We start from the raw sequence: 18,470 nt of genomic DNA on the forward strand, positions 1-18,470 counted from the left end.
TGGGTAGAGCAGAGCCTGGGTTCAGGGTCAAAACCAAAACCCTTGCACTTTTCCTTATGTTCACTGCCTCCCACGATTGTGTTCATGTCTTTGCCTCCCATTCCTGATCCCATTTCCACTGTATCTACCCTTTCACCCCAAAGTTGCTTTCATGAGTTCACCAACTGACTATTATATTACCCACTCCAGCAGACATCTCTCAATCCTTTGTGACTAGATTATTCAGCTGTATTTGAGGCCACTGGCCACACTCTAATCCCGAAAACTTCCCAGACCCGTGACTTTTTGGGCCCCATTCTTTCTTGCTCCTCTCTGACTTCTGCTTTGGCTCTGTCCTGGCCTCCTCTGCCGCCTCAGCCCCATCCCTGGTTCTTCAGGATTGGGATCCCAAGACACCAGCCTCTGGTTTTCACCCTCTCTAGTTCTTCCTGGACAATAAATACCCTTTGAGTTTTAACCCCAACCTGCATGCTATGAGGCTCCTGGATTCCTCTTCGTCCAGGCTTCCTCCCTGAGCTTCAGATTCATATATCCCACTGCCTGCCTGGTCCAGAGCTAACCCCAGAGTTGAATTGTGGAAAGTGAAAACAATTTCTCACCAAATCAAAATTTCTAAGCTGTAAGTGCGATGTCTCTTAAAAAAACAAAACAAAAACAAACAAAAAACTTATTTTACTATTACCGTTGGCAAATTATTAGTAACTCATGCATATTCGACTACCAGAATTCAGTTAACTGTGTATGGCAGACGTTTTATAGGCCAGTCATTGTGCTAGGCAACACAATTTACAAGCTAGTGAGGTCAGGGCAGAGATAATAAGGCAAGTTCACAAATACCAATAGCTGAAGGTGGAGAGCGTGTCACAGCCAGGGAGGGAGCAGTCTAATCCCTGTGTTCACTTCCCCTCCCTTTACATCCTGTTCTGTATCTTCCCAAAGGTCTACGTAGGCATGGAAGAGGAGGAAGGTTTGGTGCTTGTTAAAGGGGAATGACTGTTTTTGAACTCTTTCTTTTGCTTAAGTTTTGGTGCCTCTTTGTTTTCCTCAGTTGTCTTCTAAAAACAATTAACACTGTAGCTGCTTTAGACTAAGAACAAATATAGGTTCTTAAATGGATTCTTATATTAATAATCATAATACTAGTCCAAAGTGCTGCTGGCTTGCCAGGAAAGTGTGTCATGTTTATTTTCACTTATTAAATATGTATTGACCCCACTATATGCCAAGAGTAAAAGAAGACATTGTTCCTCTTGTACTTCCCAGGTTTCATGGATTCAATGCAAGGCAGTCAGGGTAAAACGAACCTGGTAAGAGAAGCCAACCAAGAAACCGGTTTGCCCAGGAGGTTGTGTCCCAGATAGGGAGAGAAGAAAACCTGAGGGAGTCCTGACACCAACGTGGGTCTGGGGCAGCTTTGACTCAGTGTCCAGTGGAGGGCAGTGGTGTGCAGACAGTCACACAGAGACAGCCAACCTGGAGGGCCGACTCCAGCCTTTTGGAAGGAAATGGTCCCCCATTCAGTACATCAGTACACACACCCAGCTTAGCTGAAAACATGTTGGTGGATTTGTTTACTTTTTGCTAAATCTCAACACTTCCTTTTACAAGGGCTCTCATTTGATTGCCAGGAATCTCCAATCCAGTTTAATTTATTAATTCCTTATTGAGCACCTAATCCGGGCCTGTCACCCTACCAGGGTTGCTACAGTGACTACAAAGATGTACACAAGAAGCTTACAAGTAAGCAGAGGAGGGTGTAGGGATTAGGCAAGTTTACAAATAATCAAAACTGAAGGCAGAAATAAGCACAGATGAAGCACGTACCATAACAGGGCACAGTACACTGGGGTTTCAGAGAGGCCTAACCATTTCCTACCCTCATAGCTGTTTGGGGAAATCAGGAAGTAAACCAATTACAAGATAGAACAATATAAAATGTCACTGTATGAAATGCCGAAAAATGTTCTTCCTTGTGTATCTGTGGGAGCAGCCCAGAGCTGACCCCTAGGGACCCACATTCAGCACTCCCTAGGGGATTCTGATCAGAAGCCCTGGAGCAAGGATTGCAGCCCGGGTGGTGGCTGGGGCTGAGAAAGGTGGGGAGGGAAGGGCAAAGAGGGCAGAGATAGAAGGTTGGGCATTGTGGCTTACGCCTATAATCCCAGCACTTTGGGAGGCCTAGGTGGGTGGATCACTTGAGGCCAGGAGTTCAAGACCAGCCTGACAAACATGGTGAAACCCTGTCTCTACCAAAAATACAAAACTTAGCCAGGTGTTGTGGCGTGCACCTGTAATCCCAGCTACTCTTGGGAGGCTCAGGCATGACAATCGCTTGAACCTGGGGGGCAGAGGTTGCAGTGAGCTGAGATCATACCACTGTATTCCAGCCTGGGTGATACAGCAAGACTCCATCTCAAAAAAAACCAAAAACCAAAAAAAGTCAACCTAAGAAATATAGTCCCTGTATTTCTACTAGAGGCTCAAGAGACCTCTAGACCAAAGACTGTACTAGCACCTTCATGCCACCCCTACCTACTAAGGCATCCCCCAGGGACATCTCAGAGTTCCTGGAGGCTTCTGTCACTGCCCCAGTTGCAACCCACTCCAAGAATGCGAACATTTCTATACTTTGGGTAGGTAATGATCCCTTTTAGGTGAAACAGATTTCAAGCAGAAAAAACACTTCAAAAAAACAACAGAGGGAAAAAATCTTGTTTTTTTTCCCCAAGGATGTTGAGAGAGAACAGGCCTAGATTGAACCTTGGGTATCGCAAAGGCCACCCTCAATGCTGCCTCCTCTGGGGGAAGCTGGGTCAGGCCAGGTCACACACTGTCCAACCTCAGCAGCTGGCTGTTCTAGAGACCAGAGGCCAAAGGTGGGGGCACTGAGATTCCTGAGGTTCCTGGCTTGTCAGTTTCATCTGAAACTGATTAAAACGAAATGCAAACCCATATGGCTGGGAAGAAAAGGTCAAGATTTTGCTCCCACCCCCCACCTCCTTCTTTGCCCTCCCCCTCCTCCCCTCCCTCCCTAGTCCTCAGCATGCAGCTCTCTGGCTGAATCCCATCACAGCTCCAATTTCCCCTTCACCGGGGCAGCCCTGCACTGAACAGAAACTCCGCAGAATGGCCCCATTGTAGACCAGACAAGCCAAAATAGCAGCATCTTCTGTTCTCCGCCTTAGGGAGATTCACTTAAAATCCCAAAGTCCCAGATGTGGATGACAATGGAAGCTGTTGTTGCAAATTAGTGATCCTGGAACAGCTGAGAGGCAGGTAGTCAGAAAGCAGCCAGTATGGGGAGTTGGGCTGTGAAGAGAGAGAGAACAATTATGCAGTCACTCCATTAACCCAATTAGCAAATACTGGCAGGAATTCTGTTAATCGACAAAGAAGCACGGTAGGGAAGGTGAGAAAGGGGGACAGCGACCTGGGTGGGGGTGCTGCAGGGGGAAGAGGGGTGCAATGGGGCTGGGGAGGAAGAATTGCTGCTAGGATGAAAGGGCCAGGAATAAAACTTCAGCTAGGCTGGCGTGGTGGCTCACGCCTGTAATCCCAGCACTTTGGGAGGCCGAAGCAGGTGGATCCCCTGAGGTCAGGGGTTTGAGACCGGCCTGACCAACATGAAGCAACCCCATCTCTACTAAAAATACAAAAAATTAGCCGGGCGTGGTGGCACATGCCTGTAATCCCAGCTACTCGAGAGGCTGAGGCAGGAGAATTGCTTGAACCTGGGAGGCGGAGGTTGCAGTGAGCCGAGATTGTGCCATTGCACTCCAACCTGGGCAACAAGAGCAAAACTCTGTCTCAAAACAAAAAAACACAAAAACAAACAAAAAGCTTCAGCTATTTCTATGCTGGCAAAGGTTATTTTTATCATTTTTTAAATGTTCTGGTTTTTTTTTTTTTTAAACCATGCCCTGGAGCATTTGGATGAACAGTGTTTGCATTAATTAATAAATCAGATGACATCTCCACTCAGCAGAGGGCTTTGGTGTAGAAAAGCTCCTGGTGGCCTGCAGAATGGTGATTGTGGAATCTTGATTGATCACAGCTGTCACGTCATCAGTCTTGCAGTCCAACATGGCGCAAGGACTAACTTAGGTTTTGTAGAGGTTGTGGGGAGGACACAGCATGAATAAGGTAATGTCTGCATATACCATTCACTATAATAAGTGGTGTTTACGATCAAGTCCCAAAATTCTGCTGAGCCTCTGCTCAGATTCATTGGGACTGGTTAATTGGGGGGTGGCAATTAGGGAAAGCTGCAGAGAGGAGCTGGATTTGGGAAACAAAGGTCAGATGATGACTAATGGAATGGTCAGGCTTTCAGATACAATGTGGGCATGAGAAAAGGCCAAGAAGACAAGCTTTTAGGAAGCAGATGCAGCCCTTCTCCAGGGGGAAGTTGGGGGTGGGAATATGGCAGAGATGTCTAAGATGACTGTTTGAGAAAGAAGGCACTGGAGTCGGCAGTGAGGACTGGAACATGGTGTGGAAGGTCCTCCCACCTCCCTGTCTCGACTTAATTTTTTTTTTTAGAGGCCACAGGGTTAGGGACTGGCCTAGGAGCTTAGTGTGGCACCTGGGGCTGCAAGAGCCAGCATGCTGATAACTACAGCTTTCTTGCAGTAAGTAAAGGGAGAAAAGGGTTTGAGACCTACCAGATCTTAGCGCCCTCAGCTGGAAACTGAGGGAGGACAGATGGAGAATATAAGCCCAGAGAGGAGAGTGAAACCACAACCAATTAGGTGCCTGTCCTGGATCCTTCCCGACTCAGACCTGAGAGCCATTGTTCCCAGCTCCCCTGGCTTATCACTCCATTATCACTTTCTCTACCCAATTTCTCTGCTTTGCTCTTATTCTCTTCTCACCTTATCCAGCTTTCCAGTCACTGTGAGAGAGAAAAATTGTAAAACTTGTAAAGGTTTTGTTTTTAGTGCACAGATGAGGTGCACTGCGTTTCTTGTTTGACCAGTTGCAAGCCTGGTGTGTCTGGTTGCTCAATCTCCAGCTATTTTGCTGCCCCTTATGGTTGGTGCCTGTCATCAGGGTGCAGGGCCGGGGAGGGCAGGCACTGGCCTTCGTGACCTAATACCTCTGACAGGACCATGCAGATGGTCCTGCTCAGTGGATATTTGCTGATGACCAAGATAACAATACATGGAGAAGATGCCCTCCAAAGATTTAAGAAAATATTCTTTAATTGCTGACGGATAGAATTTCTGTATCCCCAGAGATGTTGTCTCAGGGCATATGTGTTGAGATCTGTGGAACTGTCTGTGCGTAGGGGTGAGGGCTGGCTTGGCTTCTGCGCCGCCTTCTGGGTATGGGTCAACAACAGCCTCATAGGCACTACCTTTCTCCTCACATTCCAGTTTGAAACCACCCAGGCCCCTGGAAGCCCCTTTCTCCGCACAAGGCTGGGATCATGTTTGTGCATGAACTGTTGGGTATTCTATACCCCCTCTGCGCCTCATCACACAATACCTCCCTGTTCTCAAAGCACCAGACCAAAGTCACTCCAGCTTCTCAAGTTTCATAACTGCCCAGCAAACTGCACCTGGTCCTTCTTCCCCTGGGGCTGCAAGGTTGGAGGCCGAGTGGATGGCCACCTGGTTTTCCCCACTTCTGCTCACAAAAGTCCAGGCCCCCTAGGTGACTGGGGTTTTGAAGACTCATTCTTGTGCAAGTCAGAGAGAGCCTCTGTGGCTCAGGACATCTTTCAGGAGGAAGCTACCTCTTGCTCCATGCAGGAAGAGGTGAATCAGGTCTCAGGCTCACCTGTGGGCAGAAGTAGGAAAGCTACTTTGGAGTGCAAGGAAGTAGGGATCAGCAGCAGCGTGGTGCCCTGAGAGCCCCCAGCCCCGACCTAGAGTATCCCTGACCTACCTCCCAGCTACGCTCAGCTGTGAAGCACACGCTGAACTGTAGGCCAGTCCTGACCTTGGAGCTTCCACCACAAGCACAAACAGGCCTTTAAAAAGCTTCCTAACTTCCTGGGGTGGGGGTGGTTGGGGCCAGTGTGTTGATTGCCGTTGTGTCATTTTCTGGTGTGGTTCCAGGTGGCTGGCGCCACCACTTCTCCTCCATCCAGATGCTGAGGCCAAGGGGGCGAGTTGCTTTGAAGCTCCCGGCGCTGACCTCTTGTGCCCCGTCTTGGTGTTGGGAAGCCTCACAGCTGTTCTGGGCCCACAGAGCCTTCTCCTCGTTGACTTGGGGCTTTTTGGATCAGGGTGTTGGTGAAGCAGAGTTTTGGCAAGAGCCTTGGCAGCTGCTGCCAGAAAAGAGGCTGAGGGAAGATAATTAGACCTGGTAATTGGTTGCTTTTTAGCGACTGTGGCTGGGAGAAGACACTGGAAAGCTGTCCTCCAGGACCAAGGCTAAACTGTCCCCATGCTAGGGGGAAATGCTGGACCCCAGCTAGTCCTGCATGTCCCATCACATCTTACCTGACACATCTATCTGGCTGTGAAATGATTCTTGAATCCCATCCCACCCCCACAAAGCAATGCAGGTTCATGCTCTGTTATACCCAAGCCTGGGACCAGGCATCTAAAAACTTTGAATCCAGAGGTAACCTTTAGATGGAGTTACTCAACTCTGGCTGCTCCAGAAAGATACTATCGGGCTTACTGCGAAGGACTTCATTAAAGGCTTTTGTTTTTGGACAGAGCTGACTCATCATTTCCCCAAGATAAGTTTGCTTCTGGGCAGTTTCCAGGCTCCCATCCCTCCAGTTGGCCATTTTGCCAGACCAGATGGCTCATATTAGATCTCAATTTACAACTTGCCACCCCTTGTGGGTATGTGTTCTGGATTTGTCCCAGCCTGAGCAGCTGATTCACTCGGACGTTCTGGGAAGCCCTTACTATTTGATTCCACCTCACCATAGATGCTGTCCGTGGGTCTGATTTCCAGTTTCTGTGGGAATCCTGTTGACCTAAACCCCGACACGAAAGTGTAGCCCTGGGAGCCTAAAGATGGACCTCAGGCGGGGTCCCCAGCAGCTCTGCATTGGGTACTTGAGAGCTGGCACTGCCTTTGGGAGAGCTGATCACTCAAAGTCTATCAAAGGATGGACTAGATTGGAATCAAGAATCTGCTTGTGTGGCTATGTAATATCTTGGAGAAAAGCAGAAGAAAGAATGGAGGAACAGTTTGAGTTCTGCGATTTTAGGTTTAAACAGGGTGGCCTTTCTGCTGGCGTCCCTCCTGACCAGTTATTCATGCATTTGTTCAGATGCATGAATAGATGGTTATTGAGCATATACTCTGTGCCAAATGTAATGCCTACGGCTCAGGAATAAGGATCAAAGGACAGTTTTTGTCTTCAAAGGACTTACTGACTGATCTCTGAGATAGGCAGGTGCTCACAACAAAGTGAAAGTCAGTATAGTACAGCGATCAAGAATCCAGACCCCGGAACCAGACTGGCTGGATTCGTATTCCTGCTCTGCCACTTATGAGTGGTATACCTTTGGGCATATTTGCTAACCACTACATGCATCAGTTTCCTCGTCTATAGAATGGGAATAATATTGATACCTACCTCAGTGTTTTATGAGGATTAAACTAGTTCATAGACTTCAATTACTTAGAACTGTTCCTGGGAATAGTGAGGATGGTATACATTAGGGAAATTTTTAAAGCTATAGGCCAGGCACAGTGGCTCGTGTCTGTAATCCCAGCACTTTAGGAGGCTGAAGCAGGAGGATTGCTTGAGCCCAGGAGTTTGAGACCAGCCTGGGCAACATAGCAAGACCTCATCTTTACAAAAAATAAAAATTAACCAGACATGGTGGCATTTGCCTGTAGTCCTACCTATTTGGGAGGTCGAGGTGGGAGGATCATTTGAGCCCAGGAGATAGAGGCTGCAATGACTTGTGATTGTGCCACTGGACTCCAGCATGGTCAATAGCGAGAACTGTCTTAATAAAGTAAAATTGCCCTGGCGTGGTGGATCACACCTGTAATCTTAACACTTTGAGAGGCTAATGGGGGAGGATTGCTTGAGCCCAGGAGTTCGAGACCAGCCTGGGTAACATGAGACCCTGTCTCTACAAAAAATAAAATAATAGGCCAGGCACGGTGGCTCACGCCTGTAATCCCAGCATTTAGGGAGGCCGAGGTGGGCGGATCACAAGGTCAGGAAATCAAGACCATCCTGGCTAACATGGTAAAACCCCATCTCTACTAAAAATACAAAAAATTAGCTGGGCGTGGTGGCGGGCATCTGTAGTCCCAGCTACTAGGGAAGCTGAGATGGGAGAATGGCGTGAACCCGGGAGGTGGAGCTTGCAGTGAGCCGAAATCATGCCACTGCACTCCAGCCTGGGCAACAGAGCGAGACTTCATCTCAAAAATAAAAATAAAAATAAAATAAAATAAAACAATTAGCCAGACATGGTGGCACACACCTGTAGTCTCAGCTGTTCAGGAGGCTGAGGTGGGAGAATTACTTGAGCCTGGCAGGTAGAGGCTGCAGTGAGCCAGGATCGTGCTGTGCACTGGTCTCACAGAGTGAGACTCTGTCTCTAAAATAAAATAAAATAAAATAAAACAAAGCTACAGCTCCACAGGGAGCAAAGGACTTAAGAGGAAGGGGTCATATAGAAAACCCAGGAATCTGGGATTCTGGCATTTATTGCCAGGAAAGCTGAATTTGAGTTTAGAGTCCACTACAATATATTTATTTGATTTTGAATAATTACAACCTTGATTTGCTTCTTAGTAAGGTAGAAAGAGTAGTATCTTCCTTTCCAACCTCATTGGGAAAAAAGAAGAGAAACCAAAATTTGTATCTATTATGTACTATATGGCTTTATTCTGAGAATTGAGAGAAATAACATATTTTAAGTGTATGTAATTTTTTTTTTTTTTTTTTGAGATGGAGTCTCTTTCTGTTGCCCAGGCTGGAGTGCAGTGGTGTGATCTTGGCTCACTGCGAGCTCTACCTCCTGGGTTCATGCCCTTCTCCTGCTTCAGCCTTCCGAGTAGCTGGGACTACAGGTACCCGCCACCACGCCCAGCTAATTTCTTTGTATTTTTAGTAGAGATGGGGTTTCACCATGTTAGCCAGGATGGTCTCTATCTCCTGACCTAGTGATCCGCCCGCCTCCCAAAATGTTGGGATTACAGGCGTAAGCCACTGTGCCTGGCCAAGTGTATGTAAATTTTCAAAATGCATTGTAAACTGTAAGGTGAACCACAGGATAATCATGGTTTTCTCCCTGCTCTCTCCTGTCCCCCAGGTCGAGCATGTGGATAACTGAGAGATGATGAAAAAGGCAGGCACTCTGGGTTGACTTTCATTATAAATAGTAGGTACAGCTGTGGTACTGTTTTGCCTCCATGCAATTCTCCATGTTTTCCATGTTATTTAGTTCCTGATTACTAAAGCTTTGAGGCCCCAGAGGAGGCTGGTGATTTCCTTTAGAAAGAGGAACTGGGAGCAGCAAGAATCACAGTGAGATGTGCTAAGCTTTTCAGAGGAAAAGTTCATGGATGATGCATTCGACATGATGAGCACAAACATTTCCCAGCGCAGACTCAGGTCCTTCCAGGTCTGAAGGAGCTGAGTTCCCAGCTCCTGTGAGCCTGACTGTGTCTCAGGGCTTCTGTAAGGCAGGTCCTGCATATAGTGTAAGCTTATAAATGGAAGTGAGTGAGGGGATGGCAGGTGCGATGGGGAATGCCAGCCTTGCTGTTTGCTCACAATCACAAGGAGTTTACACTTGTTTGGGAGACTTCTTGGCAAGGTTGCACAGCTCACCACTAAGATTAAGGGCCGGCTGGCCAGGCAACAGTAGAGGGGAGGAGGAAGTTTGCAACAGGGCGAGCAGGCAGCATTTGGGCCTGTTTGGGAGACTGGCCAACACTAACGGGATTACCATCCGCTGCCCTGATATCTGCCAGGAAATTGTGAAATGAAATTTCAAGGACCCTACCACAGAGTCAGAGAGTGTGTGGGATGACTTGATTGAAAGCAAGAATCCTTGGGGAAAAAGGTCCAGTTTCCTGGTGTTCCATTTGCCTCTTTGCAGGACAGAAGCTCTGCCAATTCCCTGGCTCTCTTCTCAGCCTCTCCCAGGCCTCTGACAACCCTAGACTCTAAGGTCGAGAAGGGAACTACCTCGGAGACTTTTATCCAACTCTCTCAATAAATGGAGGAAAACAGCTATGACTCTGCCTGATGACTTAACCAATCTGAGCCTCAATATTCTCAGCTCATCTTACAAGGCTCTTATGAGGAGCAGTTGAAACAATGCATGTGGAAATTCTTTGTAAACTGTAAAGTGATTTAAATGGGGCCGGGGGTCGTGGTTCACACCTGTAATCCCAGCACTTTGGGAGGCCAAGGCAGGCAGATCACCTGAGGTCAGCAGTTTGAAACCAGCCTGGCCAACGTGGTGAAACCCCATCTCTACTAAAATTACAAAAATTAGCTGGCCTGTGGTGGCACGTGCCTGTAATCCCAGCTACTCAGGGGGCTGAGGCGGGAGAATCGCTTGAACCTGGGAGGTGGAGATTGCAGTGAGCCAAGATTGTGCCACCGCACTCCAGCCTGGGCCACAGAGGGAGACCATGTCTCAAAAAATAATTAAAAAAAAAAAAAAAAAAAAGCCAGGCATGGTGGCCTCATGCCTGTAATCCCAGCACTTTGGGAGGCCGAGGTGGGCGGATCACCTGAGGTCAGGAGTTCGAGACCAGCCTGGGCAACATGGTGAAACCCCATCTCTACTAAAAATATAAAAATTAGCGGGGCGTAGTGGGGCAGGCCTGTAATCCCAGCTACTCAGGAGGCTGAGGCAGGGGAATCACTTGAACTTGGTAGTCGGAGATTGCAGTGAGCTGAGATTACGCCAGTGCACTCCAGCCTGGGCTTTGTGAGACTTTGTCTCTAAAAAAAAAGAAAAAAAAAAGTGCTTTAAATGGAAGGAATTGCTCCAGGTATAGAATCAGAAGCCCCGAGGGTAAGAGGAGCCAGTGGAGCCTTCGGGCCTGGCTATCCAGTTCTGCCAAGCTAGCTCTTCTACTGAAGACAGAGAGAAGGGATCTTTCCCACAGACCTTCTTTCTGGCTCTGTCTAATACGAGCCTCCCAGGGTCTCATTGGTGTTCTGGGTTCCTTAACAAAAAGGAATCTGCAAAGATCACAGAGCTGACTGGTTTTCTTCTCTGGACAATGTCTATCGTGACTGCCCCCCTCTCCTGCCCCCACCACTGGTCTTCTGAACAGCATGGCAGCTCCCCAGTCCGGGGACCCATGGGGGCCCTGTTTGCAGCAGGATTTGTGTTAATAGCACCACAGTGTCTTTACCTTTTATCTAGCAAGAGTGAGTAATCTATTTGGGATATTTAACAAAAACCAGACATTACCTCACTGGTGTCTTATCCAGAGCTGCTCTAGTCTTCCCATTAATTCCAGCAATTCGGGGTCTTTTGCCACGTTAAGCAGTATAGGGAGAAATCCATGGACTCTTTTTCTCTGGATAAAGGGAGCCACAGAAGGCACACATTTGAAAAGCCCTATTCTAGTATTTGTATTCAGAGCTGTTCTTTTTCCCAGTAAATGTCTGTTTTCTTCATTCTGAGAACACAGTAGAGGGATTAACCTTAGCCCATCCCCCAAACCATCCTGACTGGAATCGAGTTTCTCTGGCTGCCTCTTCCCTAAAGGTTATGAAGACTTTTATGTGTGAATTTCCAGACCTCAGAGGGAAGCATCGGTGTGGTTGCTGGGATCTATCGGCAGCAGACAGACCACCTCCTCTGAGGTAGATGGCTATTTTCCAACAGAGGTGTCAGAGATAATGACTTAAGTGGTCATATGCTTTGTAAGCAGCTGCCACGGGTACAGACTGAAGCAGTCGTCACCTGTCTCTCCCAGGTGCGGAAAAGCCTTCCTGCTTCCTGAAGAAGGACCTGCTGATCAGTCAGTAGTGGAATCACGCATGGGTCATCATCACATAGGAAGGACAGCAATTGTAATCCCAGGCCAGGCAATGCGATATCTGTGTTTTGCAGCAGAAAAATTGCAGCCTCATTAAAAACTTCCAAGTATCCCAAATCACCATCTATTAGGTGATATGAAAGAATAGTTGTTAATTTTGATAGAAATCATCATGATTGGCACATGGTGACTACATAAGAAAATGTCCTTAGTTGTATAGATGCTTAATGAAGTATGTAGGAGTGAAATGACATGCAATCTGGGATTACTTTAAAATATGTTGGCAGAAATGTAAGAAAGAAAAAGAGAGAGATAAGGCAAATATAGCAAAATCTTGTTACTTGTTGGGTCTGGGTAACAGACAATGTAGTTTCAATATATTGTTTTCTCAACTTTTGTGAGCAATTGAACATTTTCATAATTAATGGTGTGGTGGCCCGGTGTGGTGGCTCACGCCTGTAATCCTAGCACTTTGGGAGGCTGAGACGGGCAGATCACAAGGTCAGGAGTTCGAGACCAGCCTGGCCAACAGGGTGAAACACCGTCTCTAATAAAAATACAAAAATTAGCTGGGCGTGGTGACAGGTGCCTGTAGTCCCAGCTACTCAGGAGGCTGAGGCAGGAGAATCGCTTGAACCCATGAGGCACTGCAGTGAGCTGAGATCGTGCCACTGCACTCCAGCCTGGGCAACAGAGCGAGACTGTATCAAAAAAGCAAAAACAAACAAAAAAAACTTAAAGGCACAGTAAATAGTGTTAGAAGACAAAGCATAGACTGGGAAAAGACGTTTAGAATACATGCAACTGACAAAGAATTCCGATCCAAAATACATAAAGAACCCCTGTAACTCAGTAAAAGAAAAAAAAAGAAAGAAAACAAAAAAGACCCTCAACCTCATAGAAACTAAGGACAAAGATTACAGTAAGCAATTTCATTCCCAGAAGGAGGGACCTGAATAAAAATGTCCAAACTCAGTGGTGATCAGATAAATGCAAATTAGAGGACAAGACAATAATTTATGCCTGTTGGATAAGGAAAAATTAGAAATCTGGCAAGATAAGTATTCGTGGAAATGTAGGGTAGAATTCATGCACTTAGAAAGCAATTTGGTATTATCTGTTAGAAATGTATATATCCAGGCCAGGTGGGATAGCTCACACCTGTAATCCTAGCACTTTGGGAGGCCAAGGCAGGCAGATCACTTGAGCTCAGGAGTTCGAGACCAGCCTGGGCAACAAGGCGAAATGCGGTGGCACATGCCTGTAGTCCCAGTTGCTAGGGAGTCTGAGGCTTGAGCTTGAGCTGGGGGGCTGAGGCTGTAGTGAGCCATGATGGCACCACTGCACTCCAGCCTGGGTGACAGGGTGAGACCCCAGCTCAAAAAAAAGAGAAGAAATGTGGACTCTATACCCCTCAGAAACTCTTGGGCAAGTGTGCACATATGCTTGGAATATACACTTGGCTATCCATTACAACATTGTTTATAAAAGCTAAAAGTAGAAAAAAATGGAGAAATATTTCATGACATATTCATGTAATGGCATACGATATAGAAGTTAAAATGAATGTACTTCACATATTCCTGTATATATACACATATATAATTGTGGATGAATTTCTAAAATATATGAATATTGAATAAAAGAAAAGCAAATTTTAAAAGAATATGTACGTATATCATGTACATACTTTTTTTTTTTTTTTTTTTGAGACAGTGTCTCACTCTGTTGCCCAGGCTGGAGTGTAGTGGTGTGAACACAGCTCACTGCAGCCTTGACCTCCTGGGCTCAAGCCATCCTCCCACCGCAGGCTCCAGAGAAGTTGGGACCACAGGTGGATACCACCACATCCGGCTAATTTTTAAATTTTTAATAGAGACAGGGTCCCGCCATGTTGCCCAGTCTTGTCTCGAACTCCTGGGCTCAAACAGTCTTCCTGCCTTGGTCTCCCAAAGTGCTAAGTGTGAGCCACTGCACCAAGCCCATACCTAATTTACACCTAGCATAATAGTTTTGGCTCTGTCTATGTCATAAGAGTACAAAACTAATTAGAAGGGTCACAGAACAATAGGAGGATAGTACATATCTGTAGTGAAGGAGAGAAGGGAATGGAGATAGCCTCAATTGTATCTGTAATGTTTGTTGTTCCTTTAGGAAAAAAAAATGTAAAAAAGAATCAGAAGCAAATATATCAAAAGAATGACATTTGAATATCTGGATGGTAGGTATGGAGTGTTACATATTATTGTTCTCTGTATATTCTGCGTATGTGAAATATTTTGTACTTAAAAATTGTGAGGTCCTAAAGTTTCTTCTTGCTAAATCTCATCTTTTTTTTTTTTCTTTTTGCGACAAGAGTCTTGCTCTGTGGCCCAGGCTGGAGAAATCTTGGCTCACTGCAACCTCTGCCTTCTAGGTTCAAGTAATTCTTCTGCCTCAGCCTCCTGAGTAGCTGGGATTATAGGCTTACGCCACCACACAAGGCTAATTTTTGAATTTTTAGTAGACATGGGGTTTTACCACATTAGTCAGGCTGGTTTTGAACTCCTGACCTCAGGTATCTGCCTGCCTCAGCCTCCCAAAGTGCAAGGATTACAGGCATGAGCCACTGCACCTGGCTTGTTCTTTTTTTGTTTTAGAGGTGGGGTTTTGCTATGTCGCTGGGACTGGAGTGCAGTGACTATTCATGAGCATGATCATTATGCAGTACAACCTCAAACTTCTGGGCTCACACGATCTTCTCACTTCAGCCACCCCAGTAGCTGGGAACAGCAGGTGTGCACCACCATGCCAGGCTAAATCTCATCCTTTTTCATGACTTTAGAACCCCTCGACTCAAGTTCACCTCTATGAAAATGATTCCTAAATCTGATTTTCTATCCTTTTTTTTCCCAGCATCATTTCTGTATCTCTACCCACTTAATGGCTATTTCTTCTATTTTGTCAAATTTATCATATAAGTTGATTATCTCTAGCACTGTTATCTCAAAACAGCTCTTTCTTTTAATTTTCTGTTTCTTGGCCAGGACCCATGGCAACATGTCTGTATTCCCAGCACTTTGGGAGGCCAAGGAGGGCAGGCAACTTGAGGCCAGGAGTTTGAGACCAGCCTGGCCAACATGATGAAACCCCATATCTACTAAAAATACATAAATTAGCCAGGTGTGGTGGCACATGCCTGTAGCCCCAGCTACTTGGGAGGCGAGACTGGAGAAGCTGAGGCTCACTTGAGCCCAGGAGGTGGAGGCTGCAGTGAGCTGAGATCACGCCACTGCACTCCAGCCTGGGTGGTGGACCCAGACTCTGTCTCAAGAAAAAAAAAAAATTATATTTCTGTCAATAGCACACTCAATAAATGGTGATTTTTATTTTTATTAGTCCTTTCAACTTTTACCTCTTCTCACTGAGTTCACTATGTACAGAACTGCCAATTTATCTTCTGGAAATTATGGTTTTCATTTTTTTTTCTGAAATGCTGTTGTGTTTTTTTTCCCCTGAAATACTGTTTTGCATCAATTATTCCCACACTTGAAAAACTTATGGTGGCCCACTGCCAGTATAAGATGGTCCAAAATCCTTAACCATTTATGTACAACCTCAAAGTCTGGCCCAGCTTTGTTGCCCACTGCCCGCTGTCTGTCACTAAAGAGGCAGTCACCACCGCCCCCTCAGGCTGCTTGTTTTCCTGTCTTCCTTCATTTGTTCCATCCCGAGATGCTTTTGCCTTCTCACCCTTCACACTCAGGTCAAATCTCTTCTGCGTGAAACCTTTGCCCAGACCACTGCTGGAACCATTTCCATGGCACCGTCCATGTGCTGCTGCAGGTGTGGACTACGGCACCTCTCCCTGTAACCCCTCCCTAATTCCTCTCCATTAATAATGAGCTGAATGATTCAGCAGATCCAGGAAGCAGAGGTGGGATGAATAGACACGGTTATCCATAAAGTATCTCATACATCTACAGACTAAACCCATCTCACCCCCTTGCTTTGCTTTTCTCTTTTCTTTTCTTTTTCCTCATCTCCTCTCCAGTGCCCTCCCCTCCCCTCCCCTCTCCTCCTCTCTCTTCTCCTCTCCTGTCTCCTTTCCTTTTTTTTGAGACAGTCTTGCTTTGTCACCCAGGCTGGAGTGCAGTGGCACAAACATGGCTCACTACAGCCTTAACTTCCTGGGCTCAAGTGATCCTCCTGCCTCAGCCTCCTGTGTAGCTGGGACTACAGGCACATGCCACCACACCTGGCTAATTTTTTTATTTTTTGTAGAGACTGGGTCTCCCTTTGTTGCCCAGGCTGGTTTCAAACTCCTGGGCTCAATGATCCTCCTGCCTTGGCCTCCCAAAGTGCTGGGAGTACAGGCATGAGCCACCGCATCTGGCCCCTTGCTTTTCTTTCTCCTAATTTTTCTTCTGTGATATCAACTATAAAGGAGGCTGCCTTACATACGACTTGGAGAGACACAGGGTGTTATTCTCTGATTTATGGCAAGAACTTGAGGAAAATGAGATTCCTTTCAGCATAATTTTGATAAATTCTAGGTGTGCATTTTTCCCACTTTTAATATTTCTGAAATCGGGGTGTATCTTACAACCAATGGAAGTTTGTTTTTCTTGATGCAATACAAAAGTAAAAAGCACCACTTATATTGGCGCTATCTTAAATTTGATAAAATAAGGTATATAGGAAGGTATTTAAAATGTATATAAATGCAAATAAACAGCTTTTATTATTTGATGTGAATATTAAATATCAGTGTTGAACATTAGATTTTGAAACATTGTTCTAGGGTGGCATAAGAACATAGTTCCAGGACAATATTCTAGCACATTCCCTTAGAAAATCAGCACTGTGTATATCTCTTCTGTATTCTGCCGTGTTTTGTAAGATGTTAGAAGGCAGAGACCCAGGGAAAGATACCTCTTGATATTCTCTACAAAAAGAGCAATGAAGAGCAGTCAGAAAGCCCTGCAAGTGAAATACTGAGCAAAAAGTTTGTGTGAAAAAAGGAACTGGGCCAGGTGCAGTGGCTCACGCCTGTAATTCCAGCACTTTGGGAGGCCAAGTTGGGCGGATCACCTGAGGTCAGGAATTAGAGACCAGTCTGACCAACATGGCAAAACCCCGTCTCTAGTAAAAATACAAAAATTCGCCAGGCATGATGGCGGGTGCCTGTAATCCTAGCTAGTTGGGAGGCTGAGGTGGGAGAATCTCTTGAACCCCACAGGCAGAGGTTGCAGTGAGCCGAAATTGCCACACTGCACTCCAGCCTGGGTGACAGAGCAAGACTCCATCTCAAAAAAAAAAAAAGGAAGAAGAAGAAGGAAGTGGCCAGTGATGCTGGAGGTAATAAGTGAGTAATGAAGGATAGAACCCCTGTGCTTGGGGTCTCAGCCTTGGATAGACTGCTAGCCTTGACCTACCTATGCGTGCTTCTCACCATGAGCAGAGATCTGAGCGTTTTGGTTCCCCAGTAGTCAGTCCAGGCCTGTGTTTTGACAACAGAGGTTACCTGACAGCTTGGTCAGGAATTCATTGTTTCTTTTATATTTTCCTTATATTCTTCCCACCTGCTTCCATATCGCTACCACCAGGGATTTAGGAAGACCAGACTCTCCCATTGTCGTCTGTCACCTCCTCATACCACTTCTCCCAACCAGTCGCAGAGCCAGGGAACCCCAATTTCTGTCACTGTCCCTTACTTGTCACCTTATGCCTCATTTGCCCATTCTCTCCGAATGACTTAGGCAGTAAATTCCCCAGGGCGGTCACAATCTGCATGATCATGGGAGACCCTGAGTGCAGTATGTTACTCCATAAATAATTCACTGTTCTCATGATGAAAGCAAGGAGATCCGAGTAACTGGAGAGGGAAGGCAGAGGGGTGATTGAAAACACACATGTGTGCACACACCAGGATGGGTCTTCTCAGTGGCTTTGTTACATGGTTTTCTGTACTTGACTGCTCTGGAAGCTGTAAATAGGACTGTGACCAACATGGTCCCTGGATGTTGGGGCAGGGGGTCGGCTGCAGAGAACTTGTTCCTTCAAGGGAACTGTGGGTTCTGTCCAAGGCAGAGCCTAGGAGCTGCTATGACTGCAGCAGTAGGAACGTAAGGATGAGAAGGATGTGAGGATGCAAACACGTCCAAGGGCAAGGAGTCACTTTGTGTGTGAGAGCCTTTCTTTGGCATCTCAGATGCATCTGCTTTCCCCTCCTTGGCATCTCCTGGATGAAGGGAGGTCAAGGAATACTATTTTGAGGTACTTAGAGAGGGACAGGAGGCTGCTGGATATACAAGCCTGCTTGTGGGAAGATGAAAGGAAAAAAGGCCTCATCAAGGCCGTGCTAAACCCAGATGCTGTTCTTTGACCTTCACTCCAGTTGCTGCATCACTCTCGGGTGTTTTGTCTTTGCCAAAACCACATAGGGAGGAAGTTATTAAGACAAAGGGGGTGACTGCAGAGTCAATTTCTATTCCTAGCCAGTGGTTGACCCTGGCAAGTAACCTTGAGTAGGT

Source organism: Theropithecus gelada, chromosome 1 (genome assembly GCF_003255815.1).
Source record: "Theropithecus gelada isolate Dixy chromosome 1, Tgel_1.0, whole genome shotgun sequence".
In the NCBI taxonomy this organism is placed as follows: domain Eukaryota; kingdom Metazoa; phylum Chordata; class Mammalia; order Primates; family Cercopithecidae; genus Theropithecus; species Theropithecus gelada.